This window comes from Apium graveolens, chromosome 1 (assembly GCF_009905375.1).
Source record: "Apium graveolens cultivar Ventura chromosome 1, ASM990537v1, whole genome shotgun sequence".
In the NCBI taxonomy this organism is placed as follows: Eukaryota; Viridiplantae; Streptophyta; class Magnoliopsida; order Apiales; family Apiaceae; genus Apium; species Apium graveolens.
This window is the reverse complement of record NC_133647.1, coordinates 179,470,302-179,485,509: the sequence shown is the minus strand read 5'-3', so window position 1 is coordinate 179,485,509 and position 15,208 is coordinate 179,470,302. Positions and strand designations below refer to the sequence as shown.

The 15,208-nt window shown below is 36.0% G+C and overlaps 1 long non-coding RNA gene across 1 annotated transcript; it reads left to right on the top strand.

Moving 5' to 3' along the window:
- Positions 1–589: 589 nt before the first annotated feature.
- On the top strand, positions 590–1,213 carry LOC141722487 (uncharacterized). The gene is made up of 3 exons (XR_012575510.1): positions 590–657; positions 762–860; positions 942–1,213. It is a non-coding gene; the product is annotated as an uncharacterized LOC141722487 (long non-coding RNA).
- The last annotated feature ends 13,995 nt before the right edge of the window (positions 1,214–15,208 follow it).

Genomic DNA, 15,208 nt, shown 5'->3' with positions numbered 1-15,208 from the left:
TTTTAGAATCTGGTCTCATTTTATATAGTAATGATCTATTTACAGAAAATGTAATTTGTATTTTTTTTATTTTTTAGGTATTTGTATTCAGTGTTTCGGGATAGGCCGGGTAGAGATTTGTCATCGATGTTTGCTTTTCTTCATCCGTCCACATACAAGTTGAATGATGAATTTAATGAATATGTTGTGCAAAGGCTGAAAGATGGAGTTCTTCGGATGAACTTTATGCCTTATAACTACAAGTATGTCTCTTTTTGTGCGTCCTATTTTAAAATATTGTATGGCCTTGATTAGTCATATAGTTGTTGGTAAATTAATTATAATGTATATAAAATTGTCGGATATGTATTTTTTAAATTACATTTTGCTCACTTTAATTTGTTTATAATGAAAACAGTTTACATTGGATTTTAGTTGTGTTTTGGGAATCAGAAATTTTCATCCTTAATCCATTGCCTCATCATCCTCATCCCCAGGACCTTGAAAAGGCTTTAATGCGGTAATTTTTTACTTCAACTTACAATTATATATTGAATGTAATCGGTAATTAACGGATTTGACACTGTATTTTATAATTATAACATTTACAGGGCAGTGAGATCTTATAATGCTCAAGAAGGACGGGTAAACAAGAATCCCAAAATTAAAAACCTTGTTGTGAGTATTTAGTCGATTTTTTTAATTTTTCATTTTTGTAAAATATGGAATTATGATTAATCTTCCCCGTTCACTAATTGTCAACAATTTATTGGAATGTATAGGGATGCCCTAAACAACCAGGTGGCACAGAATGTGGATATGTGGTCATGCGATATATGAAAGATTTAATTGAGGACCAGGAGATGAAGTTGCTAGACAAGGTATATTTTTTACTTTTCTTAATTGTATGAATATTACTTTTCAGTTGGTTGAGGAATGACATAAGTATATTTGTGTTCCAGTGGGCCTCCAAGAGTCGCAAGTCTTATACAGAGGAGGACCTTGACATCGTTCGCTATGAGACGCTTGATTATATCCAATCCATCATGTAGTTGTTGGCGACTCTAGCTTGGCGACTGGTACCTATATTGCAATCTGAAAAACACCTTTATTTTGGTTACATGTATTCGGATTGTAACTAGTAATTAGAAAATATGGATGAATGTCTAGTACTTCATGTTTGGTGGTTTAGATTTGAAACTATGTAGCTAGTATGGTGGGATGATAATTTGGATGTTTGGAGATTGGGATGTTAATTTGGATGGCTGGAGATTGTGTTAGATATATTTGATAATGTCATGGCTAATATGTTTTATGTTTAGATTTCAGATCTTATTTGAACAGAACAAATCAGTACTTAACTGATCAGTACTTATACTGGAAGTCAGAACTTAAGGGATATCAGTACTTATGTTATCAGGAGATAGATATCAGAACTTAAGTGCTGAAGGACGATCAGATAAGGACAGTAGCTGATTAAAGTTAAGAAGATCAAGATAAACATAAGAAGAGATATGCATGAAGAAGGAATTCCGTGAAGAATGGAATACTTGGAATAGAAGATATCTGATTGATATATTTTAGGAAGCAGAATTATATTCCATATCAATTAGCGAATATCTTGTAACTGTGTAGTATATAAACACAGAAATAGAGTTTACACTATATGTGTTATCATTATCGAGAATATTATTTAGTATAACTCTAGCAGCTCTCGTGATATTTTGTTCATCACTGAGAGATAACAGTTCCAGATTGTAACAGAGTTTATTGTTTAAATAAAGTTTGTTTTCTGTTACATAAGTTCTTGAAGTTCGATTTGATTGTGATAAACACTGTATTCACCCCCTCTACAGTGAAAGTGTGACCTAACAAGTGGTATCAGAGCTTTCTGTTAACACACATACAGTTAAAGATCCAAACACAGTCATGTCTGACACAGAAACTCCAACTAAGCCTACCAAAACTGAGGAATCATCAAAGACATCAATTCAGAGTCGATATGAGACTATCAGAGTTCCCATATTGAGACCATCTGAATATCCCATATGGAAGGTAAGGATGACCATGTTTCTGGAAGCAACAGATCCAGAATACCTTGATAGAATCAGGGAAGGGCCTCACAAACCTACCAAGCTCGCTGTTGTAGTTCCAGGTGAAGCAGCAATGACCGTACCAAAGGAAAAGAATGATTACACTGCTGAAGATATAGCATCTATTGCTAAGGATGCCAAGGTACGTCACTTATTGCATAGTGCCATTGATAATGTAATGTCAAACAGGGTAATCAACTGCAAGACTGCTAAGGAGATATGGGATGCACTGGAGACAAGGTGTCAAGGAACTGAAACAGTTAAGAAGAACAGGAAGACAATACTCACTCAAGAGTATGAACACTTTGACTCTAGGACTAATGAGTCATTGACTGATGTGTATGAAAGATTTGTCAAACTCTTGAATGACTTGTCATTGGTTAATAAGGAGTATGATCTTGAAGATACAAATCTCAAATTCCTGTTAGCTCTTCCTGAATGTTGGGATTTGAAGGCAACAACAATAAGAGACAACTATAATCTTGATGAAACAACTCTTGATGAAATCTATGGAATGCTCAAGACTCATGAACTTGAGATGGAACAAAGAAGCAAGAGAAAAGGAGGAAAGTCAAGGACAGTTGCTCTCAAGGTTGAAGAGGAATCCCCCAAACCATCTTCCTCAAAGAAAGATAAGGGTAAAGCTCTTATCATAAAATCTGATACTGAGTCATCAAGTTCTGAGAGTGATGATGACTCAGATTCTGAAAGCTTGCCTGAAACTGATGCTGATGAGGAGATGATGAAGCTGTGTGCTCTTATGGTGAAAGGAATCACAAAGATTGCATACAGGAAGTTCAGGAAGGGAAAGAAGTTTTCCAGGAAAGGCATAAGTTCTGATAAGAAGAATTTCAGAAGATCTGAAGGAAAAGGAGGAAAGTCTGACAAAGGAGATTATGCTAATGTTAAATGTTATAATTGTGGTGAGAAAGGCCACATATCTCCTGAATGCAAGAAGACCAAGAATGACAAAGGCAAAGCTCTTGTCACAAAGCAGAAAAGCTGGACAGACACCTCAGACTCTGAAAGTGAGGAGAACTATGCATTGATGGCAAATGCTGAAAAATCAAGTTCTGAGAGCAGTTCTGAAACTGCTGAAACAAAGGTACCTCAGACTACTTATGCTTTTCATACTGATGATATTAATGAGTTGAGAAGATATCTTAAAACCATGTTTGTTAGTTATAGAGATCAAACTTTAACATGTGAAAGATTAACTTCTGAAAATCTTGCTTTTAAGAAAAGAAACAATTTCTTAGAAAAAGAGTTAGTCATGTTTCATCAAACTCAGAAGGATAGAGATGATGCTTTTTATGTTAGGGATGAAGTGCTAAAAATGAATGAATCTCTAAAAACTGAGTTAGAAAAGGAGAGAGAGATTATCAGAACTTGGACTAACTCTGGCAAAACAACTCAAAATTTGCTGAGCAGTGGAAACTGGAAAGAGGGCTTAGGTTATGAAGAAAATAATGAAAAAGGAACTGAAGAAATTAAGCCTGTTGATAAGCAAAAGCCGAAGTTAAAACCTGTTAAGTTTGTAACTGAAAAATCCGAAACTGAGAAATCAGAAGTTCAAAAGGAATTAGCTTCTGACAAACTAAAACAGGAAAAGACAGCTGAAGTTAACATAGGCTTAATGACAAAGAAGCAGCTTAAGCATAAGCTGAAAGATGTTAAGAATGCAAACAAGGTAAAATCACCTAGGAAAAACAGGAATGGAAAGGAAGGTGTGAATAAAAGCAATAACTATAAATCTATTCCTGATGCTCCTAGGAAAGCATGTTATAACTGTGGAAGTTCTAACCATCTGGCTTCTTTTTGCAGGAAGAATAAGAATATTAACTCCTTATCTACAAAGTCAGGAGTTAAGAGTCAGTCTGTTAGATACAAACCACAAAATCCTTGTTTTCATTGTGGTAGTTTATGGCATTCCATTTATACTTGTAAGGAATATCATAGTTTGTACTATGATTATTATCAAATAAAACCTTCTTTAAAGAAAGTTTCTGTTGTTCCTTCTAGTATAAGTTCTGATAAGAAAACTGTTAACATAAAATCTGATGTTAAATCCGCTGCAAATGTTAACAAACCTAAAAAGGCCAAAGGATCCAAGCAAGTCTGGGTCCTTAAAACTAATAATTAGTGGTCTTTTTGATTGCAGGGCAACAGGAAAAATATTTTAGTTCTGGACAGTGGATGTTCAGGACACATGACTGGAAATAAGGCCCTGCTATCAGACTTTGTGGAGAAAGCTGGCCCAAGTGTTTCTTATGGAGATGGCAACATTGGAAAAACTTTGGGATATGGCAATATCAATCTTGGGAATGTCATCATTAAAGATGTAGCTCTAGTCTCAGGACTTAAACACAACTTACTGAGTATAAGTCAAATCTGTGACAGAGGTTATCATGTTGATTTCTTTGCAGAACATTGTGAAATAGTTAGTAAATCTAAAGGAAAAATTGTTCTGAAGGGATTCAGGCGTGGTAACATTTATGAAGCTAAGCTTTCAACAAGTTCTGATGGTTCCGCAATCTGTTTAGTGAGTAGAGCCTCAACTGAAGAAAGCTGGAATTGGCACAAGAAACTCTCTCATTTAAACTTCAACAAGATAAATGAACTGATCAAGAAAGATCTTGTGAGAGGACTGCCAAAATCAGTGTTTGTTCCTGATGGTCTTTGTGACTCATGTCAGAAGGCTAAACAAAGAAAATCTTCATTCAAGAGCAAGACTGAATCATCAATTCTTGAGCCTTATTATCTACTTCATGTTGATCTATTTGGTCCAGTGAATGTCATGTCTATTGCAAAGAAGAAATATGCGTTGGTCATAGTAGATGAGTTCACCAGATACACATGGGTGTATTTCTTGCACACAAAAAGTGAAACTGCATCTATCCTGATTGATCATGTCAAACATCTGGATAAATTGATCAAAGATTCTGTGAAAATTTTGAGGAGTGATAATGGCACTGAATTCAAGAATTTGATAATGGAAGAGTTCTGCAAAAATCATGGAATAAAGCAAGAATTTTCTGCTCCTGGAACTCCACAGCAAAATGGAGTTGTTGAAAGGAAGAATAGAACTCTAATTGAAGCTGCACGAACAATGCTTGAAGAAGCAAAGCTTCCAACCTATTTCTGGGCTGAAGCTGTGCAGACTGCTTGTTTTACTCAAAATGCAACACTCATTAACAAGCATGGAAAAACACCATATGAGATGGTGAAGAACAAGAAGCCAAATCTCATATACTTTCATGTATTTGGATGTAAATGTTTTGTTCTCAAGACTCATCCTGAACAGCTATCCAAGTTTGATCTAAAAGCTGATGAGGGAATCTTTGTAGGATATCCACTTTCTACAAAAGCCTTCAGAGTCTATAATTTGAGAATAAAAGTGGTCATGGAATCTATCAATGTCTCTTTTGATGACAAGAAGATCACTGGACTTGAAGATTGCATTGATCATGATAAGCTGAGATTTGAAAATGAAGATTCATATTCTGATATCTCAAGTCCTGACAGTCTAAGTCCTGATACTGTAAATTCTGATGGATTAAACTCTGATGTTATTGAAACTGTGGTGACTACGTCAAAGGAAGATGCACCAATGCAGGGGGAGCATACTCAAGATATTATCACATCTCAAGAAGCATCAGAACATACATCTGGCTCTTCAAATTCTGATTCGTCAAGTTCTGATAAGCCAAGTACTGACAGTGCTGAAAATCTAAATACTGAAGGATCCAACTCAGAGAGCATAGTTTCAGGGGGAGCATCAGAAAATGAAACCGAAGACAGCATGAATCATGGGGGAGCATCCAGTTCTAGAGAAAATCTTCCATCTGCAAGGAAGTGGACAAAATCACATACACCTGATTTAATAATTGGAAATCCTGAGGCAGGTGTCAGAACTAGAACAGGTACTTCGAATGAATGTCTTTACAATTCTTTTCTCTCTCAGTCTGAGCCAAAGAAAGTGGAAGAAGCTCTTCAAGATGCTGATTGGGTGCAAGCAATGCAGGAAGAGTTGAATGAATTTGAAAGAAACAAAGTCTGGACCTTAGTGCCAAGACCCAAGAATAGATCGGTTGTTGGTACAAAGTGGGTATTCAGAAACAAAACTGACAGTGATGGCATAATTGTAAGGAACAAGGCAAGGCTGGTTGCAAAAGGATATTCTCAACAGGAGGGAATTGACTATGATGAAACATTTGCTCCAGTTGCTAGGTTAGAAGCCATAAGGATATTCATGGCTTATGCTGCTCACAAAAAGTTTACTGTCTTTCAAATGGATGTGAAAAGTGCTTTTCTCAATGGAGAATTGGAAGAGGAAGTATATGTTGAACAACCTCCAGGCTTTGTAGATTCCAAACATCCAGATTATGTCTACAGGCTTGATAAAGCACTTTATGGACTTAAGCAAGCTCCAAGAGCATGGTATGAGACTTTAGCTCAGTTTCTTCTGGAAAGTGGATTCAACAGAGGAACTATTGACAAAACATTGTTCTATCTCAATCATGGCAAGGACTTACTTCTGATCCAGATTTATGTTGATGATATTATTTTTGGGTCTCCAAATGACAAACTTTGCAAAAAGTTTGCCAACCTAATGCAGTCAAGATATCAGATGAGTATGATGGGAGAACTTAGTTATTTTCTGGGCCTTCAAGTCAAGCAGACTAAAGAAGGAACTTTTATTTGTCAATCTAAGTATACCAGAAACTTGCTGAAGAAATTTGGAATGCAAGACTGTTCAAGTGCATCCACTCCCATGGCCACTGCAACAAAACTGGATAAGGATACTGGTAATTCAGTAGATATTACTGATTACAGAGGTATGATTGGCTCACTTCTCTATCTAACTGCTAGTAGACCAGATATCATGTTTGCTACCTGTCTTTGTGCAAGATTTCAAGCAGATCCAAGAGAACCTCACTTAACAGCTGTAAAAAGAATCTTTAAGTATCTTAAAGGAACAGCTGATCTAGGATTATGGTATCCTAGAGAATCAGATTTTAAATTAATAGGTTACTCAGATGCAGATTTTGCAGGTTGCAAAATTGACAGGAAAAGCACAAGTGGAAGCTGCCAATTTCTTGGAGGCAGGTTGGTTTCTTGGTATAGCAAGAAACAAAAGTCAATTTCCACATCAACTGCAGAAGCAGAGTATATTGCTGCAGGAAGCTGCTGTGCACAGATTCTCTGGATGAAGAATCAGTTACTGGATTATGGGTTAACATATTTCAAAATCCCTATTTATTGTGATAATCAAAGTGCTATTGCTATGACAGGTAATCCAGTTCAACACTCTATGACAAAGCACATCAGCATCAGGTACCATTTCATCAGGGAACATGTGGATGAAGGTACAGTGGAATTGCATTTTGTTCCCACAGATCAACAAGTAGCAGATATCTTCACAAAACCACTGTGTGAAGCTACCTTTTCAAAATTGGTAAATGAACTTGGAATGATTTCAGGTTCTTTCTCTAAATCTGCTTAAACTTGTTCTATGTTATCAGACTTTATGATCAGTATTTACAGAATTAATCTCTTTGTATATTCTGTGCATTAATTGATAAATGTCTTTAAGTACTGACTGTTGTCTGATATATGTTTCTAAACTCTGATAAGTGATATGTCTGTTTCAGTAACTATTTAATCCCATGAGGATAACTGTGCTAGATACTGACCTACTAGTCTTCAATAAACAAATGATCCCATGAAAGAAGTAATTATTTCTGTGGAAATCCTATGACACAAGCAAATTCTGATAACTGAGCTTAGTTAAGTTTACTTTGTATATCTTATTACTAAGTCACAAATTAGAATAATGCTACTCATCTGTTTAAGTTCTGATTCTAGTAAAACTGCTGAATGTACTAAGTGCTGATAAACCTCACTTATCAAAAGAAAAAGAAAAAGAATCAAAGAATAATATCAGGTACTCCTTTGAGATCTAGAGTAAAAATGTGAATGGGACGACCCAAGTGCATTGCTGGTATTAAGTAAATATGCATTAGAAAAGCAAAATATTTTTCTTGGTGACTTTTCACACTCTATGATTACTGGAGAAATACTCTGATAATAGCATAAATTCTAATAAACAGTCGTGACTCACTTACACTGAGAAGCCTCTGTAAAATAGAATTTCAAAAGATGCATAAAATTAGCACAAAAACAGTAGAGGTGGACTCATGCATGAACTCATTTATCAGTAGGTTTCAGGATAATGACAGCTCTTTAGCAAAATTTTAATTATGACTTATTTCTAAGATGTACTGAAGTAGATCAGACTTTACTCTTTGTCTGTTATTTAGCTTAATGCACACACACATCACTCCATATGAATGATGAAATTTCTGTGGTGGTCTATGTTATTTTAGATAAACAGTCATTGTGTCACTTCTGCACAAATTCTGAGGACAAGTTCTAGTTCCACGTTCTGATGATTAAGTTCTGACGTTCATAACTAAGAACTTGTATGAGTATTTACTAAGATAGATATCCCTTGTTCGAGTTAAGACATTATGTTCTGATGACTGTTAAGTTCTGGTATAGGTCTAAGTTCTGATTTTTCAGTCTAACCCTTTACTTGACTTATCTGTGAATAAAATTTGGTAACAGTCTCAGATTAATTTCGAAATGTTGAAGTGGAAGATTAATAGTCTATGGTTAAAACATAATGGCACTCGTCCTTGAACAGATCACTCTTGTTACATGTGCACATTCCTTTTCCAATGACTGTTATTCTTTTTCAAAGTCTAGGGAGACGAGGTAGAATTACTTCTACCTGTCAGCATTCAATTTCTTTGCGTCTCTTGGCATTCTCTTGCCTATATATATACACCCACTTCACATTAGTCTTCTCATCACACTTGTATCACAAATTCAGTCTTGTTTTTCATTTACTATCACAAATGGCTGAATTTGGCTGGTTCTACAATTACGGTGATGAGACAGTGCATGTCTTTTTGAATGGAATTCCAACTCCCTACCCTATCACCAACATCCCTCACAATCTCTGGATTCAATTTCCAGAGGTTATCAAACGTGATCTGGTGGCCGTTCGAAGAGACCTTCACCTTCGTCGTATCCGTCAGCAAGAGCGAATCATTCGACTCGCTATCTTGTTTGTCGAAGATAGGAAGAGGAAGATGACTTAATCTCGTCTTCTTCCTGTTCTTCTTCATCCTCAGCTTTGTCAGGCTTCTTAGCTAGGACTAAAACTGTTGATGTTAGGATTAGAAGCTTAGGGAAAATCTTGTATTGATGTAATTTCTATTTCATATATGTATTGACTTGATATATTAATGAAAACTGTCTTTACTTCAAGATTTTGTCTCTGAGTTATTTTATCTTGTGTTGATAAATCCTGCTTGATATTCTGATGACCATTTAAATTTTGTTTTTATTTAAGTTCTGATTCTCCGTCAGCACTTATTCATAGAAATTATCTCGGTCATTTTTAACATGATTCATTTTCAGAATATTAATGTTGCAGTGAAAAACAATCCAATCAGTGATAACGGGTTAAAATTTGAATTGTTTCCCTTGATAAAAGGAACAGTTTTTTTCTTGAAACTCGGCAAATGGGTAAGTCATGATTACTGTTTTCTCGAGCCCAGTAACTATCCGTTATTACTGCATGTCTGACAGGTGTCCAACGGTAACATTTTTTTTTGTATAAGTACAGCAGAGAGAAGATTTCTTTAATCTTTTTAATTTCTTCATCTTCTATCTCTCTTCTTACTTTTACTCTCTTTCACTTTACTATTTCCGTTGTTTTCATACAGATATTATCTCAAACACCTAACAGGCATACTTGAATTTCAATATTTTTTTTCACATGGCACCAAAGGATTTAATCATTGATGGAGCAAAGTTCGTTCCAAACAACTATGCTGCAATTCTTGATCATACTGAAGCTCCATCTGAATTGCATTTTGTGCAAGATCTTCTTGCACATAGTGAGGTTGGGTACGCCTTAACTCAGCCTGAATTCTTTTCAAGTCAACAAGTTCTGAGGTTCTGGAGGACTGGCGTTTTTGATGATGGTGGTAACCGTGGAACTCCCAGTATTATTTTCCAAGTGGGTGATTCATCTTTTGTAGTCACTCCTGGTACAGTACGCAGGGCTTTACATCTTCCAGAGGATTGTACTTTCTCAATTCCAGAGGACTCAGCCCTTCGGGAGTTAATGGCTGAATTGGGATATGAAAAGAGTCTGACAAAACTTGGACAATTGAAACGGGCTAATATCAGAAGAGAATGGAGTTTCTTCTTCGATTGCATCACCAAGGCCTTTGGCAACAAGTGTTCAAATTTTGATGCCATCCCAATTCTAAGTCAGCACATCGGGTATGCTATTATCCATCAAACTCATTTTGATTTTGCAACTGGAATAATTGGTTTTATTGGGGATAGGATGACAGAGGATCGAGATGTTGTTTATTTTGCTAGATTCTGTCAACTTATTTATACGTATTGTACTGCTGAACCCCAGTTAGTCAGCACTCAAACCCCACCTTTTAAGGTTGCAAAAAGGTACTTTAACGACCTGATAAATGCTGACACAAAGAAATCACTGGTGAGACAATTACAGATTCCTCAGTCTGTGAAACAGATTCTGGTAAATGCTGATCCAGCTACTTACAAATCTGTTTACTCAAATGTTCAACCAACTCACCATAACCAAAATCCATCAACCTCAGTCCCTACCTCTCATTCTACTCAACCTACCCTCAGAACTTATCTCAAATCCTATCTCTCCACTTCACAGAATGCTCAACCTTCTTCTTCAGCACCTACTGTGAAGCCTACATCCTCTAAGCCAAAGAGAACAAAGACTGTTCCTCAAACATCTCAGAAGAAGCGGAGGATTACTTTGAGAGATGAATCAGATTCTGAGGATCAGATTCCATCTTCAGAACCTATGATATATGAAGCTGAGAAGGCAACTTCTCAGAAGGATTCTGCAATTGGGGGTTCTAGGCTTCTCAAGAGGCTTAGACGTATGACGGTTCCTGCAACTCCCAAGGAATCCACATCAACAAGGAAGTACAAGAAACAGAGGGCACAGAGGCCAGTTTCAGATGATGAGGAGGAAGCAACTAAGGAAGGGGATCAGGAATCTCTGATCTCGCAAGACAAGGAATTTGCTCCAGTCACTTCTTCTCCGTCAACTCAATCTCAGGAACCTGAATCTGACAAGGCTAATTCACCTTCTATATCTCTTGTTGATCCAGGCACAAGTGCTGAAATTGATATTCAGAACTTGGTTGTGCCTGAAATACTTTTGTTAGAAGCTCCAACAACAAATAATCCTTCCACAACACCTGTTACTGATGCTGTTCAAACTCCAGAGTTATCACTATCACCTTCTCTGCATCAAGATGATGATCAGATTTTAGGTGAGCATCAGGATATGGCTGTTGATCAGAACCTAGTATCCGATCAGCAATTAGAGGATGTTGAAGCCTCCATTGCTACTCACACAGTTGTCTTATCAGAAGATACTGATTCTTTAAGTTCTGATGCTGCAAATGTTGGAGATACTGGTGAAGCTGCTACAACTGTAGATGCTGATGCAGCAGGTCCTTCAGGACATACTCCTCCATTGACTCTTCCTAAGTCTGAACTGCTAAAGGAGTTTGTTATCAGGGATGCACCAGTACCTTGGAGTGAAACTCCTGCAGGTCAGGAGTGGACTAAGGAATGGAACTCAGTTTCATGTGTTCCAAATGCTTTACATCTTGCTGAGCACTTGACTAAAGCTGATGAAATGTTAAATTCTGATGATTTTAAAACCCAGCTTAGAGTCACTGCATTGAGTACTAAACATCTACAAGGTCTTCATTCCAATACTCATGCAGAGCTACACAAGATTCAGGAGAACTTTATTAAACAGGAACAAGTTTGGAAACTTGATAAGAAAAAGTTCTTCCAACCTACCATTGACAGGGTTGCTTATATTGAGAAAACTCAAGAGAAGCAACAAGCTCAGATTGATCAAATTCTGACAAATCAAGCTTCTCAGCAATCGCAACTTATTGAAATCCAGACCTCAGTGGAACTACTTATCTCTCTTTTATTACCTGCTGATGCCAAAAAGGGGGAGAAGGTAATTAAGTCCAAATGCAAAACCAACAAGTCACTGCAAGGAAAGGATGATGGAAAAGATGACCAAGGAAACTCTGGAATGGGTAGTGGTCATAGTCAAGGTAGAAGGTTTACATCAAGACAAGCTAGTCACAGAACAAGTTCTGATACTGGGAAAAGAATAAGTTCTGCTGCTGGTAAAAGGATAAGTTCTGATGAACTTCTAGATCTTGATGAGGAAATGTCAAGACAGTTATTTCTTCAAGAAAATCCAGGGATGGACTTGGAAAGTTTAAAGGAAGAAGAAGCCAGACTTAAATCAGAGAAAGTCACATCTAAATCTGGAGCTTCTGGTAAAAAGTTACTTCCAAAACCTAAAGGCATTGTGATCAAAGAAAGGATACATACTGAAGAAACTTTGACTAGATCACAACCACAGATAGATCCAAGATCCAAGGGTAAAGAAAAGGTTGGTGAACCTATCAAGCCTTATGTACCTCCTGAGGAAGAAGAAATTACTGATGGAAAAGATAATCTTGCTCTGACTTCAAGAAAAGTTCTTAAAACAACCTCTGACATGGCTCAAGTTGTTCAGAGTCAAGAAATTGTAAGTTCTGATATTCAGAAGAAGCAAGTAACCTCTGACAGTGCTCAAGTTAACTTGATATCAGAAAATAAATCTAAAACACTCCTACCAGGATTCACTAAAGCAAAACAGACTCAATCTTTGAAGACTACTTCAAGTGGTTTTGAAGCAAGAGTAGTTACTGGAAAAGAAGCTAGAGATAAAACTGGATTGGGAAGTGCTGATGAAAGAAGAGTACACAACACTACTGATGATCCAACTTCCTTGTGTGAACCAGGTATTGGAGCAACTCCTGAAAGATTGAATCAACTAGAATCTGTACAGATGGTTTACCATACCTACTTGAAAGAATACATCATGTTGTATTTCATGACAGATGGTAGGGTTTATCATATAAGACAAAATGCCATTCCGTTGAAGTATTTTGAAGAATTGGAGCATGTATTGTTCTTACTTCAAGTGGATGACAGAATAACAGAGACTGCTGCAAACTACTTAAAGGAACAGATTCAGAGACAGAAAAGACTTTATTCTGTTAAGTCTGACAGCAGATATGTTCCAAAGTACAGAAATCACAATGGTGATATTGTTGATATGAAGCCTAATACTGCACAGATCAGAACATATCTTGGTATTAAGGGGCTTGAATTCAATCTAGAGTCTAATAAAGCTTATGTCATAAGACTAGATCGGGAGTTGAGAAAAGCAAAGATTAATGATCTCAGAGCTGCAATATTTCAAGCTGGTGAAGATACTGCAGAGCTTAAAGATGTCAAACGGAGAATGATTGATGAACTCAGATATGCTGAGAAATGTTTGTTGAAGAATTATCTCAGAACAACTCCTGACATCAGAGAGATCAGAAAATGATGAAGCCAAGTCGAAGATCTACAACTGCTTAAATTCTGATATTTATACAGATTGAAGTTGTTATCAGAAGTTGAATTGGTAAAAACTTGAAGGACTGTAAGTTGTAGTTATCTTGTCTATTTCTCATGCATTTGTACTTAATGTTTTTGACATCATCAAATATCTGTTAAACTTGTATATTTTGTTAATTTACAAGTTGGGGGAGATTGTTAGATATATTTGATAATGTCATGGCTAATATGTTTTATGTTTAGATTTCAGATCTTATTTGAACAGAACAAATCAGTACTTAACTGATCAGTACTTATACTGGAAGTCAGAACTTAAGGGATATCAGTACTTATGTTATCAGGAGATAGATATCAGAACTTAAGTGCTGAAGGACGATCAGATAAGGACAGTAGCTGATTAAAGTTAAGAAGATCAAGATAAACATAAGAAGAGATATGCATGAAGAAGGAATTCCGTGAAGAATGGAATACTTGGAATAGAAGATATCTGATTGATATATTTTAGGAAGCAGAATTATATTCCATATCAATTAGCGAATATCTTGTAACTGTGTAGTATATAAACACAGAAATAGAGTTTACACTATATGTGTTATCATTATCGAGAATACTATTTAGTATAACTCTAGCAGCTCTCGTGATATTTTGTTCATCACTGAGAGATAACAGTTCCAGATTGTAACAGAGTTTATTGTTTAAATAAAGTTTGTTTTCTGTTACATAAGTTCTTGAAGTTCGATTTGATTGTGATAAACACTGTATTCACCCCCTCTACAGTGAAAGTGTGACCTAACAGATTGAATGATAGTTTGGTAAATATTGGAGCTGAATTTGGTTGTTAAATGGCAATTGCTTGGTTTTCTGGCAATTTTTTGGCATCTGTGTTTCTGATTTTTGCATGGATAAAACAGGTGATCAGACATCATTTTATACAAACCAACTGATTTTAAAACAAAGCCATTTATCATCATTTTATTGACATAAAACTGGTGTTAATGTAATACTATAAACATCTGCTACAAAATAAAAAAATGATGTCTATCAAAGCTTGATACATCAGTTCTAGTTGACCATTGACATCAGTAAAAACCGATGTTAAAGACTACAGCAAAAAAAAACTTGAAACAAAAAACTGATGTTATTAATCATCATAGACATCAGTTTGTCAAAAATAGACATCAGTTACCAATGAAGAACCGATGTCAAAGGTACTATTAACATCGGTTGTTTGATGAAAACTGTTGTTACTGGTACTAGTAACATCAGTTTATTGTTTAAATTGAAAGATTTTGCTTAGCTCACATATATTTAAATTGATAAAAATATCATATTATGATGATATATGAAGATTAGATATGCATGGGAAATTTAATATCAAGATATAGAAATCGGTTTTAAACTTGGAACTGATGTTTTATGCTCAATTTAACATCAGTTTAAAACCGATGTTAAATAGGGGGGTCTTTAACATCACCCACGAAGACATCGGATTTTTACATACATAGACATCGGTTTTTAACCGATGTCTATTGACGTTTTTCTAGTAGTGTATAGGGAGCGTTGGA